The following is a 22596-nucleotide window of genomic DNA, read 5'->3' on the forward strand; positions in this document are numbered from 1 at the left end:
AAGCTGGGCTCGAACCCGGGCAGCTAGACAATATGTTCTTTCCCTGAGTGAAATATTGCTATAATTTCATTAACGTAATATTACAGGATAATTTCTTGTACATTGGACTAAGCTGTCCTCTCTCATGGATGAGTGTACCTAAGTAAAGAACTTAAAATTAGAAACGGTTTTTGCATTAAAATTCTGAATGAAATATTTATTTTATGGTTTATGACTTTTCTTTCCGAGATGTTTTTCGAAATTGTTTTTAGAATGGTGTTTTTGAGCTCTTTCAAAAAAAAAAAAAATAATAAGTATATTTGTATAGCTCTTTTAATGTCAATATATTGCGAGTTTGATTCTTACTCTTTTTTTTATCTGTTACGTCAGAAATTCTGTGTGTATATTGCGAGTTTGATTCTTACTTTTTTTTTTATCTGTTACGTGAGAAATTCTGTGTGTGAATTAAGATAGTTTAATATATAACACCTGCTTCAAAGCTAACAGTAAAGTTTATTTTGTTTATTTGTCATTTAAAATTACCTGCTTATTGACTTTCAGTACCATCTTTGTACCAGCGCTAAAATTATTTACTTTTCTCGAAGATCATTATCCCTTTTATTCTGTGTATCTGTAATAACTGTGTAATTTTTTTTTCTTTCATTGTTCATGTTGTACCCATACATTAAAAACCTCTTTCGCTTACTGTACTTCTGTCGTATTAGGAAAATCATTTGCTTTTCTATCGACTGCAATCATAATTTTAGTAACAATGTAGCACATTGCTTGAATTTAAAATAAAGAAGGCTACTTTCGAAGTTTTATATATTAAGAAACAATATTAGATATTTCTCTTTGTGTATAGATATTCTTTAATTTCAAAGTAGTTAAAATCTAATGATTCCTTCCCCCCCCTTGGCCTCTTCTAGTGTAATTTGTCATCATTTTTGTGCACTCTTGGATTGCAGAACATATCATGAAAGAAAAAGAATGGAGAAATAGTGCAGAGCAAAAAGACATCTGTGGCTGGTAATTCTTGTTTTATATTAACTTTATTTTCACTAGAAATGCTTGAATGTTATAATTTGTAGGCCTCTTTTCACATGTTGCTTTATATTGGAGTTTTACTACTTATTTATTTTACGTGAACGCTTCACATTATGTTTTAATGTTTAGGGTAGCGTCTATGCATTAATTTCTTAGGTTTTGAATTCCATATTGAAGTGTGTGAATTGGTTCTTTCTTTATATTGTATTGTAATATTCGAAGTGAGGTTGAACTGTTAATCACACTGTAATTATGAGAAGTCTGAGATTTGTTAGAGTTCTGTTGCTTCTTAGTGGTTTCAAAATTACTGCTGTAGTGTAATTTTTTCCCAACTGGCCTCCTTTCGCATTACGAGGAGGAGGCTAAGCATTTTCCTCTCTGTCTGGCCTAATATTTTCCTTGTCGAACGGGGTCTTCTCTTCCCAACAGGTCAGTGTAATTACTCTGCCTGTGTATAAACCAATTTTGTTTCAGTTTTTTCCGAATTTAGAGTCTGTCTATCAAGTGCTGTTTCTCTTAAAACCATTGAAAGTTAAATGTTGAACAAAAAAGAAATGTAAATAAAAATTTAATGAGTATTCGTAATGAAAGTTAGTGAGACCAAATTGTCTTCTGTTAAGCTTTTTATTAGTTGTTTTAAGCATATGAACCTATTTGCGAAGATCTATTTAAAATTGATTTCACAAATAAAAATTCGTTTTGAAATCAAATCAGAGATGTTTTATTATTATCGAAGTAAAATTCTGGAGAATAACTTTCCACTTTGTTTTGCAAAGCACTCTGAAAGTTTGTTTTGGACTTCTTTCCGTTCTCTTGGCAAATGCATGACAGAAATATTTTTTGAGAAAGCTGATGTCTTTTGCTTATAAGAATGATTGATGCAACTGTATGTGTGCCGCTGTAAAGAGCACCTGTTTTTTCTTTAATTGGGTAATTCTTCGCTAGAAGATCAGACATTGCTTTTTGTGTTATTTAACAATTTCTTCATCTTATCTTCAGTTAAAAGCTCTTCTTCATAATGAGCGCTTTTATTATCAAGGGGTTTTATAAGACCCCAATTCTTCTTTTGTAATTTTCTGATTCATTGTTTGACTTCTCTGTCTTCCATATGTGAAAATTCTTCGGCATCGATTGCTTTTGAAATTTGTAAGATTTTTCGGACTTCATTTTCAGTCGATGGAAATTGTATAAAGTAGCAGACAAATTCTTTCCGGTGTTGATGGATGAATGTTGCTCCACGTATGAATGAAATTCTAGCAGTGGACAAATAAAATGGGATCCTTTAAGGTACTGCTATACGCGAAATCATGCTTTACAAGTCTGCGCTCAGCAAGTACCTTCCGTATCAAAAATGATAGACTACGAAATATGACTTGAAGAACGGTATGAGTTATTTGGAATGCAGATTGGGAGTTTAGTCGTGATAGGTAAACAGTGTATACAGATGACCGGAAATAATAAAAATTTAGATGGGTGTAGCATTTTACTCCTGGACCATGGATTAGTCATAAACAGTACTTGTGTAAAAACAGATTAAAGTATATGAATTCCCTGTTTAAGAAAGGAATTTCTCTATGACAGTATGCAGTCTGTATCATAGCTGGAATAGCGAGCTGTTGTGTCTTCAGGGAAACAAAATCTGTTATTCTGTAATTTTTCCTGAAAATGTGTGTTTAAATTTTGTTACCTAGGTAACCTATTTTTAACTCTTTCTATATGAAAATGAAACCAAATACAGACAAAGAAATAAAATTGCATTCCTTCCCTTGGTGCAGTTATTAACAACTTTAACTTAATGGGAGCCAATTTTAAGTTTATAAAATTTTGGCTAGCTGCAATTATATATTGCACTTTTAATATTTCAGTTATAAGTGCATTACACAAAGTATAAAAATGTGTGGTATAATATCTTAAAGAAAAGGTATACTCTTTGTATTATTTACAAAAAAATTCAGCAAGATGAAAATTAAATACAGGGAAATCATATTTTAATGTGAAATTTAACATTGCATTTCTTCTGAGAGTTTTTTTTTTCTCCCTCTGGTACATGCGATGTTATTGCTAAATCCATGCAGTCGTCCGGATGTTTGTTTGTTATTCTGTATCTGAACATTGATTTTAACAAGTTTGTTGTTGAAAATCCTCTTTGACATTTTTAAGTAGATCGAAAGCAGGAATTTATCTTTTTTAAAGTTTAACAGTTCATGATTTTTCTGATCTAGGACTATTCAAATGGCTTTTTGTGATATTCTTCATCTTAATTAGGATGAAAACCAGTTATTTCTATTTCTAGATCAGTAGAATTGTTAACATATTTGCAATCTTTTACCATTTTTCTTAAATACTAGTTTTATGTAATGGGTTTGAAGTGAACGTAGTAGTTGGCCTAATTTTAAATACACTCAAAACATCTAATTTAGAAACTAATTTAAGCTCGATGAGATTTTCCAAATGTTTGTTTCAGTTTTCTTATATTTCACGCTTTAGTTCTCCAGATTTTCAAAGTGGCCAAATGTATATTGCATTATGGTAAAAATGTATATTCCTTATATTTGTGTAATATTTTTACAAAATTAATTCTGATTTAAAATTAATTTAAAATACCCTTAAATTCAAAAACTTTAGTTTAGTTCTTTCCCCCGTCAAGTTTAAGATTTTAGTTATTATGTCTGTAAGAATGACTAAATCATAGAACCAATAATGGACAATAATTTCTTCATAAGTTTCGTTTCTAGATTTTTAAAATTCTTCTATGAAACTTTTGTAACAGAAGTTGGGATGGAACCCAGGCAGCCAGACAGAATGTCCCTTCCCTGAGTGAAAATTTCTATCATTTCACTGAAAGTGACATTATAATATTTCAGAATAAACCCTCGTAACACTAATAAATGTATGTAGATTTTTTTTTTAATGTTTATATAATGCATGTTTGGTTCTTACAACATTTTGAGCTATTATATTACTAATTCTGTATGTGAGCTAAGACAGTTTAATATAGAACATCTGCTTCAAGACTAAAAGTAAAGTATTTGAATTGCGTTTTACCTTTCGTGTGTTTTGAGAGGTACGTTCTAATCTACAATTTATGGAATTTCTCGGTATTGGACATATCACATAGCTGACAAAATTTCATTCCTATGTTTAGGTTTTATAGTACAATAAGTTGAGCATCCCTACATTAGTATATGACTTTGATTCCTTCGAAAGAAAAAAAGACTATCTTAGTTTTGTTGTATTTTTGGTCAAAATTTTAGTATATAGGTAATTGCAATAGCTCATTCACGAAATTTTACTTAAATTTTTTGCAACATTTCAAAATGGTATATCATTCAATGGGATTTGATATGTTTCGGCTTGCTGTATTAAAGCTGGGCTCGAACCCGGGCAGCTAGACAATATGTTCTTTCCCTGAGTGAAATATTGCTATAATTTCATTAAAGTGACATGGTAATATTACAGGATAATTTCTTCTACATTGGACTAAGCTGTCCTCTCTCATGGATGAGTGTACCTAAGTAAAGAACTTAAACTTAGAAACGGTTCTTGCGTTAAAATTCTGAATGAAATATTTATTTTATGGTTTATGACTTTTGTTTCCAAGATGTTTTTCGAAATCTGTTTTTAGAATGGTGTTTTTGAGCCCTTTCAAAAAAAAAAAAAAAAAAAAAAAAAAAATGCTATAAAAGTATATATGTATAGCTCTTTTAATGTCAATATATTGCGAGTTTGATTCTTACTCTTTTTTGATCTGTTATGTCACTAATTCTGTGTGTGAATTAAGATAGTTTTATATATAACACCTGCTTCAAAGCTAACAGTAAAGTTTATTTTGTTTATTTGTCATTTAAAATTACCTGCTTATTGACTTTCGGTGCCATTTTTGTACCTGCGCTAAAATTATTTACTTTTCTCAAAGATCATTTTCCCTTTTATTCTATGTATCTGTAATAACTGTATAATTTTTTTTTCTTTCATTGTTCATGTTGTACCCATACATTAAAAACCTCTTTCGCTTACTGTACTTCTGTCGTATAAGGAAAATCATTTGCTTTTCTATCGACTGCAATCATGATTTCAGTAACAATGTAGCACATTGCTGGAATTTAAAACAAAGAAGGCTACTTTCGAAGTTTTATATATTAAGAAACAATATTAGATATTTCTCTTTGTGTATAGATATTCTTTAATTTCAAAGTAGTTAAAATCTAATGATTCCTTCCCCCATCCTTGGCCTCTGCTAGTGTAATTTGTCATCATTTTTGTGCACTCTTGGATTGCAGAACATATCATGAAAGAAAAAGAATGGAGAAATAGTGCAGAGCAAAAAGACATCTGCGGCTGGTAATTCTTGTTTTATATTAACTTTATTTTCACTAGAAATGCTTGAATGTTATAATTTGTAGGTACCTTTTCACATGTTGCTTTATATTGGTGTTTTACTACTTATTTATTTTACGTGAACGCTTCACATTATGTTTTAATGTTTAGGGTAGCATCTATGCATTAATTTCTTAGGTTTTTAATTCCATATTGAAGTGTCTGAGTTGGTTCTTTCTTTATATTGTATTGTAATATTCGAAGTGAGGTTGAACTGTGAATCACACTATAATTATCCGAAGTCTGAAATTTGTTAGAGTTCTGTTGCTTCTTTGTGGTTTCAAAATTACTGCTGTAGTGTAATTTTTTCCCAAGTGGCCTCCTTTCCCATTACGAGGAGGAGGGTAAGCATTTTCCTCTCTGTCTGGCCTAATATTTTCCTTGTCCAACGGGGTCTTCTCTTCCCAACAGGTCAGTGTAATTAATCTGCCTGTGTATAAACCAATTTTGTTTCAGTTTTTTCCGAATTTAGAGTCTGTCTATCAAGTGCTGTTTCTCTTAAAACCATTGAAAGTTAAATGTTGAACAAAAAAGAAATGTAAATAAAAATTTAATGAGTATTCGTAATGAAAGTTAGTGGGGCCAAATTGTCTTCTGTTAAGGCTGCTCAAAATGTGCTTTTTATTAGTTGTTTTAAGCATACTTTATTTAATTTTCCCCTTAATCTGAACTATTTTGGCATATTGGGAGGTTTTATGAACCTATTTGCGAAGATCTATTTAAAATTGATTTCACAAATAAAAATTTGTTTTGAAATCAAATCAGAGATGTTTTATTATTATCGAAGTAAATTTCTGCAGAATAACTTTCCACTTTGTTTTGCAAAGCACTCTGAAAGTTTCTTTTGGACTTCTTTCCGTTCTCTTGGCAAATGCATGACAGAAATATTTTTTGAGAGAGCTGATGTCTTTTGCTTATAAGAATGATTGATGCAACTTTATGCGTGCCGCTGTAAAGAGCACATGTTTTTTCTTTAATTGGGTAATTCTTCGCTAGAAGATCAGACATTGCTTTTTGTGTTATTTAACAATTTCTTCATCTTTTCTTCAGTTAAAAGCTCTTCTTCATAATGAGCGCTTTTATTATCAGGGGGTTTTATAAGACCCCAATTCTTCTTTTGTAATTTTCTGATTCATTGTTTGACTTCTCTGTCTTTCATATGTGAAAATTCTTCGGCATCGATTGCTTTTGAAATTTGTAAGATTTTTCGGACTTCATTTTCAGTCGATGGAAATTGTTTAAAGTAGCAGATAAATTCTCTCTGGTGTTGATGGATGAATGTTGCACCACGTATGAATGAAATTCTAGCAGTTGACAAATAAAATGGGATCCTTTAAGGTACTGCTATACGCGAAATGACGCTTTACAATTCTGCGCTCAGCAAGTACCTGCCGTATTAAAAATGATAGACTACGAAATATGATTTGAAGAATGGTATGAGTTATTTGGAATGCAGATTGGGAGTTTAGTCGTGATAGGTAAACAGTCTATACAGATGACCGGAAATATTAAAAATTTAGATGGGTGTACTATAAAGTATTTTACTCCTGGACCATGGATTAGTCATAAACAGTACTTATGAAAAACAGATTAAAGTATATGAATTCCCTGTTTAAGAAAGGAATTTCTCTATGACAGTATGCAGTCTGTAGCATAGCTGGAATAGCGAGGTGTTGTGTCTTCAGGGAAACAAAATCTGTTATTCTGTAATTTTTCCTGAAAATGTGTGTTTAAATTTTGTTTCCTAGGTAACCTATTTTTAACTCTTTCTATATGAAAATGAAACCAAATACAGACAAAGAAATAAAATTGCATTCCTTCCCTTGGTGCAGTTATTAACAACTTTAACTTAATGGGAGCCAATTTTAAGTTTATAAAATTTTGGCTAGCTGCAATTATATATTGCACTTTTAATATTTCAGTTATAAGTGCATTACACAAAGTATAAAAATGTGTGGTATAATATCTTAAAGAAAAGGTATACTCTTTGTATTATTTACAAAAAAATTCAGCAAGATGAAAATTAAATACAGGGAAATCATATTTTAATGTGAAATTTAACATTGCATTTCTTCTGAGAGTTTTTTTTTCTCCCTCTGGTACATGCGATGTTATTGCTAAATCCATGCAGTCGTCCGGATGTTTGTTTGTTATTCTGTATCTGAACATTGATTTTAACAAGTTTGTTGTTGAAAATCCTCTTTGACATTTTTAAGTAGATCGAAAGCAGGAATTTATCTTTTTTAAAGTTTAACAGTTCATGATTTTTCTGATCTAGGACTATTCAAATGGCTTTTTGTGATATTCTTCATCTTAATTAGAATTAAAACCAGTTATTTCTATTTCTAGATCAGTAGAATTGTTAACATATTTGCGATCTTTTACCATTTTTCTTAAATACTAGTTTTATGTAATGGGTTTGAAGTGAACGTAGTAGTTGGCCTAATTTTAAATACACTCAAAACATCTAATTTAGAAACTAATTTAAGCTCGATGAGATTTTCCAAATGTTTGTTTCAGTTTTCTTATATTTCACGCTTTAGTTCTCCAGATTTTCAAAGTGGCCAAATGTATATTGCATTATGGTAAAAATGTATATTCCTTATATTTGTGTAATATTTTTACAAAATTAATTCTGATTTAAAATTAATTTAAAATACCCTTAAATTCAAAAACTTTAGTTTAGTTCTTTTCCCTGTCAAGTTTAAGATTTTAGTTATTATGTCTGTAAGAATGACTAAATCATAGAACCAATAATGGACAATAATTTCTTCATAAGTTTCGTTTCTAGATTTTTAAAATTCTTCTATGAAACTTTTGTAACAGAAGTTGGGATGGAACCCAGGCAGCCAGACAGAATGTCCCTTCCCTGAGTGAAAATTTCTATCATTTCACTCAAAGTGACATTATAATATTTCAGAATAAACCCTCGTAACACTAATAAATGTATGTAGATTTTTTTTTTTAATGTTTATATAATGCGTGTTTGGTTCTTACAACATTTTGAGCTATTATATTACTAATTCTGTATGTGAGCTAAGACAGTTTGTACGTATCCAAATGATCAAAAGGTTGTTGATGCTTGTTCCTTGATCTATTGCACTAAGATATTTTACTGTACATTTATTTACAATTTATTTACAAGTCGTATGCCACCTGGCATGTTTACAAGCGTTATGCCTCCTGGCATGTACATGATAGACATATTCTGCCACCTGGCATGTGAATTGATACATCATATTAGTTTTCTGCCACCTGACAGATACGATGCAATTACCTCAATTAGCGGTAATATGCCCGACATTTTGGCGTGTCCGCTTCCCTTACGTTCTGTAACGCAACTAACTTTTTGTGCGGTGCGCCCTCTGGGCACAAATCACCGCAATCACCGAGGAGGCCAAAACATCCTCCCCCCCCCGATGAATTACATTCATCTTAATACAATCCTCAATATATGCAAACAAGTAAATGAAAAATATAGAAACTGAAAACATACAAAAACCTTCAAAAAGTATAAAATTACATGTTACACTTACCAATCTTCTAGCTAAACATCTTATATCTTACTATATTGAAACGTTAACTATGAGGGTTAAACTAGAACAAACAAATATAATTATTAGTACAATAAGAAATGAAAATAATAATAAAACATATTCAATATAAACCAAACACTTAAGTTAATGTTCTTCAACTGGTAAAAGACACAATTTGGTAATAGGACGTTTAATGTCCCCGTGCACAGTTTTTAGTCTAACCACTCGGACATTATTGTCTCTTCCAGGAAACACTTCTATTACTCGCCCGAGTTTCCAACGTAATGAAGGCATATTATCTTCTTTAATGAGAACCAAGTCATTTAGACGAATATTTCTGCTAGGCTGTCTCCATTTGCTACGCTGCTGTAGTTGGCACAGGTACTCTTTAGACCACCTTATAGTTTTCACTGGTAAATGTTAATCCACTTATAGCATTTAAAGCTAAACCTCCCAAAAGCGATTTTAAATAACAAAACTTGTCAACCGAACTGAGACTTTCGTTTTGGTGAATGGAATTACTAAACTGATTCCAGAATTCAAGCCAAGAACAAGGATCACCGTAATATTTTGTAATCGTTAATTTTGGCAATTTTAAAGTATTAACTTCACAAGTTTTCAACTTCGGGGTTATAGTTTCCTCACTAGAATTTCTAGATTCAACTTTACACGAGTTTTTTCTTAATTTTTCCTGAATTTTACATTTAAAACTTATAATTCTTTCCTGATATTCCTGCGCGGAAATTACTTCTGTTTCTAACTCCTGTTCCGTAATTATAAGTTTTTCAATCTCAGAATCGTATTGTTTCAAAAACTGCGATTTTTTAAGTAACATTTCGAGTAATTCTTTTAATTTCTCATCCGCGGTTTCACCCTCTTCTAACAATGCAGAATCTATTTTACTCATCAACTTGGTAGTTAAGTTACGCGTCACCGTACGCAACTTCTTTGCCTTATTCATAGCCTCCATTTTACCATTAGATTCTATCAACTATAATAATCACCAAGATTTTTATTCAACAATTCTATTCAAAACTGGAAAAATTAAAAAGGGCCTACCTCGAATTTCTTTGCGTTAAATCCTGGCTTTTCAGTCATGAACTCACTAATTTTTTTCGTCCATTCTTCATCTCCACAAATCACGTCCGGGTCACCATAAAAAATGTACGTATCCAAATGATCAGAAGGTTGTTGATGCTTGTTCCTTGATCTATTGCACTAAGATATTTTACTGTACATTTATTTACAATTTATTTACAAGTCGTATGCCCCCTGGCATGTTTACAAGCGTTATGCCTCCTGGCATGTACATGATAGACATATTCTGCCACCTGGCATGTGAATTGATACATCATATTAGTTTTCTGCCACCTGACAGATACGATGCAATTACCTCAATTAGCGGTAATACGCCCGACATTTTGGCGTGTCCGCTTCCCTTACGTTCTGTAACGCAACTAACTTTTTGTGCGGTGCGCCCTCTGGGCACAAATCACCGCAATCACCGAGGAGGCCAAAACACAGTTTAATATAGAACATCTGCTTCAAGACTAAAAGTAAAGTATTTGAATTGTGTTTTACCTTTCGTGTGTTTCGAGAGGTACGTTCTAATCTACAATTTATGGAATTTCTCGGTATTGGACATATCACATAGCTGACAAAATTTCATTCCTATGTTTAGGTTTTATAGTACAATAAGTTGAGCATCCCTACATTAGTATATGACTTTGATTCCTTCGAAAGAAAAAAAGAGTATCTTAGTTTTGTTGAATTTTTGGTCAAAATTTTAGTATATAGGTAATTGCAATAGCTCATTCACGAAATTTTATTTAAATTTTTTGCAACATTTCAAAATGGTATATCATTCAATGGGATTTGATGTGTTTCGGCTTGCTGTATTAAAGCTGGGCTCGAACCCGGGCAGCTAGACAATATGTTCTTTCCCTGAGTGAAATATTGCTATAATTTCATTAAAGTGACATGGTAATATTACAGGATAATTTCTTGTACATTGGACTAAGCTGTCCTCTCTCATGGATGAGTGTACCTAAGTAAAGAACTTCAAATTAGAAAGGGTTCTTGCGTTAAAATTCTCAATAAAATATTTATTTTATGGTTTATGACTTTTGTTTCCAAGATGTTTTTCGAAATCTGTTTTTAGAATGGTGTTTTTGAGCCCTTTCAAAAAAAAAAAAAAATGCTATAAAAGTATATATGTATAGCTCTTTTAATGTCAATATATTGCGAGTTTGATTCTTACTCCTTTTTGATCTGTTATGTCACCAATTCTGTGTGTGAATTAAGATAGTTTTATATATAACACCTGCTTCAAAGCTAACAGTAAAGTTTATTTTGTTTATTTGTCATTTAAAATTACCTGCTTATTGACTTTCGGTGCCATTTTTGTACCTGCGCTAAAATTATTTACTTTTCTCAAAGATCATTTTCCCTTTTATTCTGTGTATCTGTAATAACTGTATAATTTTTTTTTCTTTCATTGTTCATGTTGTACCCATACATTAAAAACCTCTTTCGCTTAGTGTACTTCTGTCGTATAAGGAAAATCATTTGCTTTTCTATCGACTGCAATCATGATTTTAGTAACAATGTAGCACATTGCTGGAATTTAAAACAAAGAAGGCTACTTTCGAAGTTTTATATATTAAGAAACAATATTAGATATTTCTCTTTGTGTATAGATATTCTTTAATTTCAAAGTAGTTAAAATCTAATGATTCCTTCCCCCATCCTTGGCCTCTTCTAGTGTAATTTGTCATCATTTTTGTGCACTCTTGGATTGCAGAACATATCATGAAAGAAAAAGAATGGAGAAATAGTGCAGAGCAAAAAGACATCTGCGGCTGGTAATTCTTGTTTTATATTAACTTTATTTTCACTAGAAATGCTTGAATGTTATAATTTGTAGGTACCTTTTCACATGTTGCTTTATATTGGTGTTTTACTACTTATTTATTTTACGTGAACGCTTCACATTATGTTTTAATGTTTAGGGTAGCATCTATGCATTAATTTCTTAGGTTTTTAATTCCATATTGAAGTGTCTGAGTTGGTTCTTTCTTTATATTGTATTGTAATATTCGAAGTGAGGTTGAACTGTGAATCACACTATAATTACATTTCTAGATCAGTAAAATTGTTAACATGTTTGCAATCTTTTACCATTTTTCTTAAATACTAGTCTTATGTAATGGGTTTGAGGTGAAGGAAGTTATTTGGCTTAATTTTAAACACACTCAAAACATCTAATTGAGAAACTAATTTAAGCTCGATGAGATTTTCCAAATGTGTGTTGTAGTTTTCTTTTATTTCGCGCTTTAGTTCTCCACATTTTCAAAGTGACAAATCGTAGATTACATTATAGTAAAAATGTATATTCCTTCAATTTGTGTAATATTTTCACAAAATTAATTTTGTTTTAAAATGAGTTTATAATACCCTTTACCCCGTTCAGTACAGGCGTGTGATCATATGTGCATCAGCAGCAAACATTACCTCAATGCCGGGTATGTTATATTTGAATCGCCATTTAATTCACTGTATCGACCGGGTGTACCACATTTGACGTTTTAGCCGCTAGATGTAGCTGTATGCCTGTTATGGGGAAATATATGGAAAGTTAAGTATGGTTACCTTCATTCCTATGCAATGATTTTTATTTTTGGTATTTTGTTTCCGAATGCGAGTGAGATTTGTGGGTGGGTGTTGAGCAATGTAATGTCTCTTAAACGGGCTCTCCCTGCATTGAGGTACCATTTTTATTTTTGGGATATAGTGAGGTAGAGGTTCTATCATTAGAGTATTTTTTTATTATTATTACTCTGATATTTTTCCTCCCTTGTTTTTATTTATTTTATTACTCTTAGATTTTTGGTGCTTTGTGATGAATATTTTTAATCCTCAGCGAAACATACAGGGGTTGGAGAAAAATATGGAAACACCTTTAAGAGAACATGTTTCTTTGCTTAATATGGTGTAGGAAACTCGTTGGCATCAAAAACAGCTTGCAGTCTTCTCGGAATGGATAAATACAGTTCCTGTATGTTTGCCAAGGGAATATTATACCATTCTTCCTGCAAAACGGTCGCAAGTTCAGATAACGATGTTGGCGGTGGATAACGAGAACGCACTTTCCGTTCCAATGTAGACCACAAAGGTTTGATAATATTCAGGTCTGGTGACTGTGGTGGCCAGGGGAGATGGGACAACTCATCCTCGTGCTCAGAAAACCAGTCCTGGACAACGTGAGCTGTGTGAACAGGGCTTTGTCGTCTTGGAAGACACCATCACCATCGGGAAACAAAGTTTGTACCATGGAATGAACTTGATCGGCCAAAATGTTCACATATGTCTTGGCAGTCATGTGCCCTGACACAGTTATCATGGGGCTAGCAGAGAACCACGATATGACTGCCCAAACCATAACAGAACCCTGCCATGTTTCACTCTTGGCAACAAGCAGTCTGTATTATAGGCTTGAGATGGCGTTCTTCAAACGTAAACTCGGCCAGAAGTGGGAAACAATGTGAAAGAAAACTCGTCAGACCATATTACTCGCTTCCACTGCTCTATAGTCCAGGCTTAATGACTTAAACACCACCTTTTCATGTTACGGGCATTAGCATCACCGATGAGTGGCTTCTCAATTGCAGCACGGCCAGCAATTCCCTGTTTATGAAGCTCCCTTCTAATTATTTTGGTATCACAGGGTTCAGTAACACAACATTCATTTCAGCAGTAACTTTTGCAGCTGTGGTCTTCTTATTTTTCGTCACAATTGCCCTTAATGATCGTCTGTCACGATCACTCAGGACACACTTTCGTCTGCGCTGTGATTTAGCAGATGATGTTTTTCAGCTTTTCAAATATGCGGAATAAATCTTCGATACAGTACCTCTTGAAACACTAAACACCTCGGCTACCTTGCTTACGGAAGCACCTACCATACGTGCTCCAACAATTTGCCCACGTTCGAAGTCTGTTAACTCTGACATAATGCAATGACAACCTCACATAACAGTACTTCGACAACAACTGAACTGTTTAGCACATTTACTAAGTTGTATAGGTGGCGTCAGTAGTCAAAAACGCCAGCGCCACCTACATATTTCATTAAAATCAATCTTTCTTTTCAAACATGCATTTCACAAGGTGTTTCCATATTTTTGTCCATCCACTGTATATCTTTTTTTAATGGCAAACGAAAGCAATCTAAACTAAATGTGTAGAATATACACAATCACTAACTGTTGAGTAATGTAATGGGTCATTTTATATAAACAAATGAATGTAGAACATGGAGGTAGGAAGTAAGATGGAGTCGTCCTAAACAAGTTTCTCCGTACCCTGCTCTGAAGCACCGGCGATCCCTACGTGGTGACCAAAACATTGGGTCATTTACCATTGAGTTCTATGGGATTTCACGCGTTCGGGTGTAAATATTTTGTAATTACGTCGCAAATATACATATAAATGTATATATTTTCTTTTTCTACAACACACAGAGTCCTAAGTATGTGAAAACAACATATTTTTAAACAACATTTCATTCTGAACGGAATTAAATGCTATTCTTTTCACAGGACAGTTTTCTCAGAATGGTTTAATTTGAATGAAATATTTTCACAAGTTTTCGTTACATTAGAAAAAAAAATTAAGGTAATTCGATTTTATTCGGTTAAGGTACAAAAATTAAGATCAAAGTTTATTGTATTATTAATATTAAAATTATGCATTATTTCTTTTCTATTTATAGAGCTTCTTCCTAAAATACTTTCTTAAATATGACATGATTTTTTGGCTTCTTTTAAATCGAAAAATGTAAGTCAATTTATAATTAATGCTCTATTCGGTTCATTTTAAATTAGAGAATTATTAGGAAATAGCGAAATACTTATTTAAAGTATTTCGCTAATTCCTAATAATTAAATAGGTATTAAATAGTATTTGACTTTCTCTGAACATTTCTGAAAGGGAATAAAATATAAGTTTTTTTTTTTTTCAAGTATTATTTAAAACTTGTAACTGAGTTATTATAAAATGTAAAGGGAATAATTCTTTTAATTATACTTATCAGATTTTTTTTTTACCCTTCATTTCAACAATACATATTCCAAAACTCTTTATTACGTTCTTAAGTGCGCATCTCATAGCATTTGCTTTACAATACCTTTTAACAGATTGCTTTCCAATACGAACAATTCTTGCTTAAATAGTTTTATAACGTATTTGTCAACAGGATTTCAATTTATGTTTACAATTCAATATTAAGGTTATTATATATTTAGATAACATTTATAATCATTATAAATTAGATACATTTAATCATTAGATTTCTTCACAGTACTTTCACAGTTGTTTATAAGTGAATAAATTCTTCATTTCAAATACATTTATAAATAATTTAATGAATATTTAAGTATTTTGTCAAAGGCAGATACATGATTTTTGCAAGCACATGCATAAATACCCATACATATTTCCTATTTTTCATTTCCGGCATGTGCAAATCTTTAATTTCTGTGCATTCACTATATTTTTCGTTTAAAGTAATTTACACTAATTTAGCATACATCCGAAAGTTTTACATAAAAAATATATATGAATATAATTTGAATGAAAATTATAAATATTATTTTTAATACCCACTCAAAGGTCAGTTTTTCTTCAAAATTCCTCCACGATGGCATCTCTCTCTTTAGGCAGATAGCCCTATTTAATAAAAACTTAATCTGACCTATGTGCCTAATTACAAATATTTTAACATACATAATTTTATATTTACATTTAGCCATCAAGTTTCAAACTTTTCAAATCTTCTAGAAAATAAATTTTGGCAGATCTCTTTTAGCAATTTTCTTAAAATCTATATTTTTGTAGTGCAACAGCTTAGAATTTTATAAAACAAATTCATAATCAAAATCGCTGTTGTTAGTTATCGAAAAATAACCAAGATGTGATTTTTGCGTAAATGTCAGTAAACTATACAAATTGCTATTATCCATCACACTATGAATGTTTCTTTCATGCGAGAGTGTCCCTTTTTCGATTTCTATGGAACTGTCGTGTGTCGAAATACTATCAGAATCTTGTCAAGCGAGCTTCTGAATGTAAACAAAGAACACCCCGTCTGGTGACCCAAGCTTCAAAGCTGTGCTTCACTTCTAGCGCGGAATGGCCCCTCCTCCCTTTCCTACCTCCATGATGTAGAATTTATTTTCAAAACATGAGGAGAGCACGGATATTGCATTATTAAAAGCTTTATTTTACTAATAAGAAATATATAAAAGTAATAAAGGTAAGTCAAGTAAAAATTAATATTGCAGGTGATCTCATGATAGTTAAACTCAGTCCACAGGATTCATGTAATGATGAACATTTCAGTCCTATACACACGCAACATCCACAGCTATTTTAGATAATATGATCAGCTTGGCTACATGGAACTTAAACATCAAAGGAAATCGTCTGTTTCCACCAACTCTTGGAGAATTTACAAGCCATCTGATTGCCTCCGCTCGTCCCCCCGTCTGGACGCTATCTCGCATTGGTCTCGACTGCTCCGCGCTGTGCTAAGCTGGTGTGACGTCACCTCCCTAGGTATTCTAAGTCAGCATTGGTCGTCGATGATTTCTACATGAATATGTTCTGGATGCTCTGGAATACTTTTAATTTAATTTATTAATTTGTCTTATTTTTATTATCGGTTATAGTGAAGTAGATGTTCAATTATTAAAGACTTTTTTATTACTCTTTGAGTCTTCCGGCATTGAGAGGAATATTTTGTATCGCTTAGTGAAAGTTTTTTTAATGGCGATATGAAAGCTGTATCTGACCGTATAACATGTACAAATGCTAAATGAGTCAAATTTGCTGAGTAAAATATCAGCAGATATTATATTCCTGTGACTAATGCAAGGTTGGACTTTGTGTACACCTATGTTTCAAAGAATATCATACACTGTCTCATTTTGAAACATTGCTTACTTTTCGTTGTTTGCTCGTTGAATTTTTATGAAACATGGTTTTAATATTTTTTAATTGTGTGTTGTGTTAAATAAAATTTGCGATTGTTTGGATATTTTTCCATGTATATTTATTTGTGGGAAAAGGGCAAAATTATATTATTTTAGAAGGAGTATTTTATAAAATCTTTAAGGAAAATATAATAATAAAGGTTTAGAATTAATTCTGACGACTACCTGAATGCTCTTCTCATAATGTAACTAAAATTAGAAGACGAATTTCATTTATCCTTTTTTTTTTTTTTTTTTTTTTTTTTAGTTAGGCTTAGCATAGTAAATTGCCCATCGTGAACGGGTTAATTCAAAGACTTTAGTTCTCCCCCTTCCTTGAAGTTTAAGATTTAGTTATTATGTCTGTAAGAATGGCTAAATCATAGAACCAGGTATGTTCAATAATTTCTTCGTACGTTTCTTTCCTAGAATTTTAAAATTCTACTATGAAACTTATGTTACAGAAGCTGGGATGGAACACGATCAGCCAGAGAGAATGTCCCTTCCCCGAGTGAAATGTTTCTATCATTTCTTTGAAAGTGACCTTATAATATTTCAGGATCAATCCTCGTACACTAATAAATGTATATAGATTTTTTTTAATGTTAATACAGTCAAAAGTCGTTAATCCGGAATGATCTATAATCCGGACCTCAAAGCTACAAACTTTCTGCGCATGTGTTGTGCGTACGGCAACGCAATTGATAAACAGACGGTGCGCAATGAACTGTAAGTTGATCTGTCAGCACTATCCTTATCTTCAGGGCAGATGTTTTTATATTATTCGGCTTATAATGTAGATTTCATCTCGATGTACTCAGTCTTTGATATGATTTAAATCAAATTCCTCGTCATTATAAATATCACGAATACAAATCAAATAGTTTTCTGGTTGCAATTTTCTACTTTCGACTATGCGTGACGTATGCTTTACGCATGCGCGCGTTGAAAGAAATGTTTAATAAAGTAAACAAATAAATATTAAGCTTTTTTTTTTTTTTTTTTTTTTTGTAAATTTTGATACCCTTTAGATCATAATTGCTCTTTATTTCATAAATTACGGTTTCATATTTTTCATTTTATAATTTCTGCATGCCATCTTACCAGATTTAAACTGATGATCTATAATCCGTGAAAATCGATAATTCGGAATCGCCGAAGTCCCGACGAGTCCGGATTAAAGACTTTTGACTGTATAATGCGTGTTTGATTCTTACAATATTTTGAGCTATTATATCACTAATTCTGTATGTGAATTAAGACATTTTAATATAGAACACCTGCTTCCAGGCTAAAAGTAAAGTATTTGAATTATGTTTTACCTGTCGTCTGTTTTCAGACGCAGGTTCTATTCTACAATATATAGAATTTCTAGGTATTGGACATCTCAGATAGCTGACATAATTTCATTCTTATGTTTAGGTTTTATAGTACAATAAGTTGAGCATCTCTATATTAGTATATGACTTTTGTTCATTGGAAAGAAAAGGGAGTATCTTTGTTTTCTTGAATTTTTGGTCAAAGTTATAGTAGGTAGGTAATTGCAATAGCTCTTCCACAAAATTGCATTTAAAATTTTTGCAACATTTTAAAATGCTGTATCATTCAATTGTATTTGATGTGTTTTGGCTTTCTGTATTAAAGCTGGGCTGAAACCCGGGCAGCTAGACAACATGTTCTTTCCCTGAGTAAAATTTAATTCTGTTAAAAATACATTTATGTCATTAAATGAAGAGGTTAGATGAAATATTCAAATCGTCTAGCTTCTACATTTAGTTTGACAGTAAAAAGTCTGAAAATAATATTAATTCTTTGGTGAAAAATATCTTTATTTATACCAAGTGTTGCAAATCAATCTTAAGTTATTTCTCAGAATAATATATAAAAACTGTTACCCTCTAGCTACATTCCTGAAAGTAAGCATTAAGTATTTAACAAATAGATTTGATCATATTTTATGCATCATGCAGACTGTATTTCCAGCTCTTTCATTAAAGTGCAATTTATTTTCAGTGTATGAACATGAAATATCTTCTAAAATACTGTACAAGCCCAGTCACTTATTCGAAATTTAATTCAGTTTTCATATAAGAATTAAAATTTGCCAGACAATTGTTTTCTTAACAGTTGTAATTTAACACTTTTGACTTTAATGTTTCAGAAATTTGCTAAATCGAGTTTATCTTTGTGTGACCTTGCATCAAAGGCACCGATAATAAATTTGTTTTGGCATTCACTGGTTAAATTTTTAAAGAAAACTTATCGATGTAAAAGAAGGAACAAATTATACTTATCTTGGTAGTATGTCTTATGATATTGTCTTAAGTTATCGCGTCTTAAGGTTATTTATGGTGTCTCATGATATTGCAGTAACTTAAAGTGCATTTCATAGAACTTGTTGTTTCTTAAGTTGCATAACCTATTTTCATAACTTCTTGTGATCTTTATGTTTTACTGTTCCATGTTATCAAATATATATAAAAGGTAAATTTCTAATTAAATATTCTTCCATTCACAGCACAGTGATATAATGTGTGTTCGCATTTATTATACAGTTATGATCATTATTCATTATAGAGTTTTATATATTTATTATATGTATTTAATTTATATCATTATATATTATATAATTTTGCTTTTAGAATACAGTAAGACCCCGCTTAACGCCGTTTCGGTTTAGCGCTCTTTTATTTCAACCCGGGGATTCCACGAAATCGCTCGCAGCATACGGGGATTCCCCGAAATATTATGCAGCGATAGGTTTCAAATACATATCCGAAAGAGTGTACTTGTATTTCTTGTTTGGTGCGGTATTGTACAGACATATTTTGAAGGGGTAAATGTGGAAGATGTCGAAGAAATAATTCAAGAAGCAGCGGCTAGTCTTTCTAATGATGAGCTCAAGGAATTAACTGAACAAGAAGAAAACAAAAATGTTGACAGCAGTGATTCAGAAGAAGAGCAAAATGAACTTTCGATGGCGTTTGTAAAAAGGAGTTTGTCTACCATAACTGAAATAATGGACCAATTCATTGAAAATGATCCGAATTTTGACAGGAGCTCAAAAGTAAGGCATGGTGTTAGAGATGCTCTATCCGTTTATGAAGAAATTTTAAGAGAACAACGCAAAAGAAAAAGGCAAACAACATTAGATGCTTTTGTCACAAAAAGGCAGAACACTGAAAACGCGGAAGGCTAACTAAATATGACTGACTTAGAATTTTATTTGTTTTTTTTAAGAATATTCGTTTTGTTATTTATATTTTGTTTTTATTTTTGCAAGAAATAATAATGTGGTACTAATTTGGGCTTTAAGAAATAAATGTTTGGTTTTATTTTTATTAAAAAAACATACTTTTTAAATTTAATACCTAACCAATTTCCTAGCCATCTTCCCCTAACCCCAATATTTACATGTAAAGATAGCCTCGTTTAGCGCTGTTTCGCATTACGCTCTATTTTGATGGAACGTATCCCCTGCGTTAAGCGGGGTCTTACTGTATATCACAATATATAATTTGAATTGCTTATAGAACTATTATGTTTTTCATATGTTAATGAGATCTGTGTGTCTTTTAGGTTAATTATTTTCATAAAGGAATTAAAATAAAATCATACCCTTTTAATTCAATTCACATTTTACTATAAAAAAAAAAAAGAATTTTTTAAAGTCACATTTGATAACAATATAAAAAATGTTGACAGAAACTTTAAAATTATTCCTATTTTTATTGGCAAGTTTAAGTATTCTTCACAAAATTCCATTTCTCAGCACACACCATCACAATTAATTTAATCAGTTTCCAAATAAAAATTAAATTCAGTATGTCGCAGAGTAAGTACCAGAAGTAGAACTGCATGAAACACACAAGAACATATCCATATTTAGCCAAACACTATTCATTTCTAACTGTTAGTGATTGAATAAAAGAAAATACAAGTATAAAGTTCTATGAATAAAAGAACAGTTACACTAAAGAAATATTTTTTAATATATATTACATCTTAATTCTATATAATTATTCTTTTGTTTTTCACTTGCTCTTGACATTAGTTGATGACAGCTGATTCGTGTCAGAAATATTGTTCCTTATAAAAAAATACATACATAAATTTTATGTTTTATTATATAGAAAAATCTATGTACTCTTCTGTTATAGGGACTGGATTCAGAAATGTATGTATGTGTGTATGCACTTTTATATGTGTGTTTATATACAAACATACATGCATATGTACATATATACGTGCATATGTGAACGCATTCATACATACATTTCTGAATTCGGTCCTGATAACAGAAGTGTACCAAATTTTGCCGCAGTTGTTAAATGAATAGTCTAAGGTAAAATGGTTATGGTTTATTTGATTACAGTAAAGCTTGCTCAGGCTCATCTATACCTAAGGGTGTAGATGATGCCCTTGTGTAGTGCTTTCGATTGAAAACTGGCACACATTAATATTACATGTGTATAATCAGCTATGAAATATGCACCAAGAAACTGAAATTGTCAACAGTAATTTAGTATACTTTATTCTGTGTTACATACGAATAGTACATTGTTTTTGGACAAAGCTATATAAAGCATACACAATCAACCTCATTCAAATACTAAATATTTAAGTATTTTCTGATTATCCAAGCCCTAGTTTCAGCATTTTATAAAAGTGTTAAGTTTTTTTTTTTTATGCATTCCTGGTACACGTGCGACCAAAGACAGTGCATACAAATGGTTATATTATACAAATGGTTATGATTTTATAGTTAACCGTTATTTTGCTGGCAAATGCCTTTTTTATTATAATTATTAGAATTCTGGAGTCTATGTACTTAAAAGAAAGAAAGCGTTGTCTTTCTTTAAAAATACAATGTTTTCCGTAAGAATAAAGAATAAAAAATGTGCATTATATGAAATTGTACTTTTTAAATGATCAAATTTCTACCAAAGTGCTTTTAATATTCTGTGATGAATGGAATTCTCTTATGAAAATTATGTTATGGTACTTGAAATGGTTTCTTGTTTGCTTAAGAATTTTAACCAGATAATGAAGCTCTTACAACAAATTTTATCTGATTAATGTAATTTATGCCTTTTTTTTTAAATGAAATGGCTGTTGTATATAATGATTGTAGTTGTTTATCTAAGAGGTGTGTTATATTTTCCCATGAAACTGTTATGGCATACTAAAATTCATTTGATAATTTTTTTTTTTTTGTTGGGTATTATATTTCTGTTGCAAAGATATTAAGGTATATTGATGATTATCTTCAAACTCCTAATATTTTTACTCAACCTTCGACCATTTTGGGCAAACATAAACTGATAACAATGTATGTTAGCCCCAATAATGGATAAACATGATATCGAAACATACTCATAAATTCTCGTTGGTTTCTTATAGCACTGAGAAATTTTTAATAAACCACTTTTACCTCTTGATTATCGAACCAAATAAATTTCCCCAAATTTCCACAAGTTTCAATATATAATTTTTCAAAGTTTTTTATACGCTATAGCTGTATAGTTTCTGTTGATCATGTAACTCAAAAAGAAATGTATGTTTCTCCAAATATATGTCAGAATAATTTTTGTAAGAACAATATTTCCATCAATCTTCTTGAC

At 31.4% G+C, this 22596-nt stretch overlaps 2 long non-coding RNA genes across 3 annotated transcripts in view; one reads left to right on the plus strand and one right to left on the minus strand.

Annotated features, from left to right (window-relative positions):
- LOC146993172 (uncharacterized) overlaps positions 1–22596 on the minus strand; it is an 880419-nt gene that overhangs the window by 491675 nt on the left and 366148 nt on the right. The window lies entirely within an intron of this gene.
- Positions 1–22596, plus strand: part of LOC146993178 (uncharacterized) — an 880479-nt gene that overhangs the window by 16535 nt on the left and 841348 nt on the right. Inside the window, exon 4 of the long non-coding RNA XR_015038639.1 lies at positions 909–1008. This is a non-coding gene — a long non-coding RNA (uncharacterized LOC146993178). The remainder of the gene's footprint in view (positions 1–908; positions 1009–22596) is intronic.

The sequence above is a fragment of the Stegodyphus dumicola genome, chromosome X1 (genome assembly GCF_044657685.1).
Source record: "Stegodyphus dumicola isolate Sdum_Otavi_A_Nest chromosome X1, ASM4465768v1".
NCBI lineage: Eukaryota > Metazoa > Arthropoda > Arachnida > Araneae > Eresidae > Stegodyphus > Stegodyphus dumicola.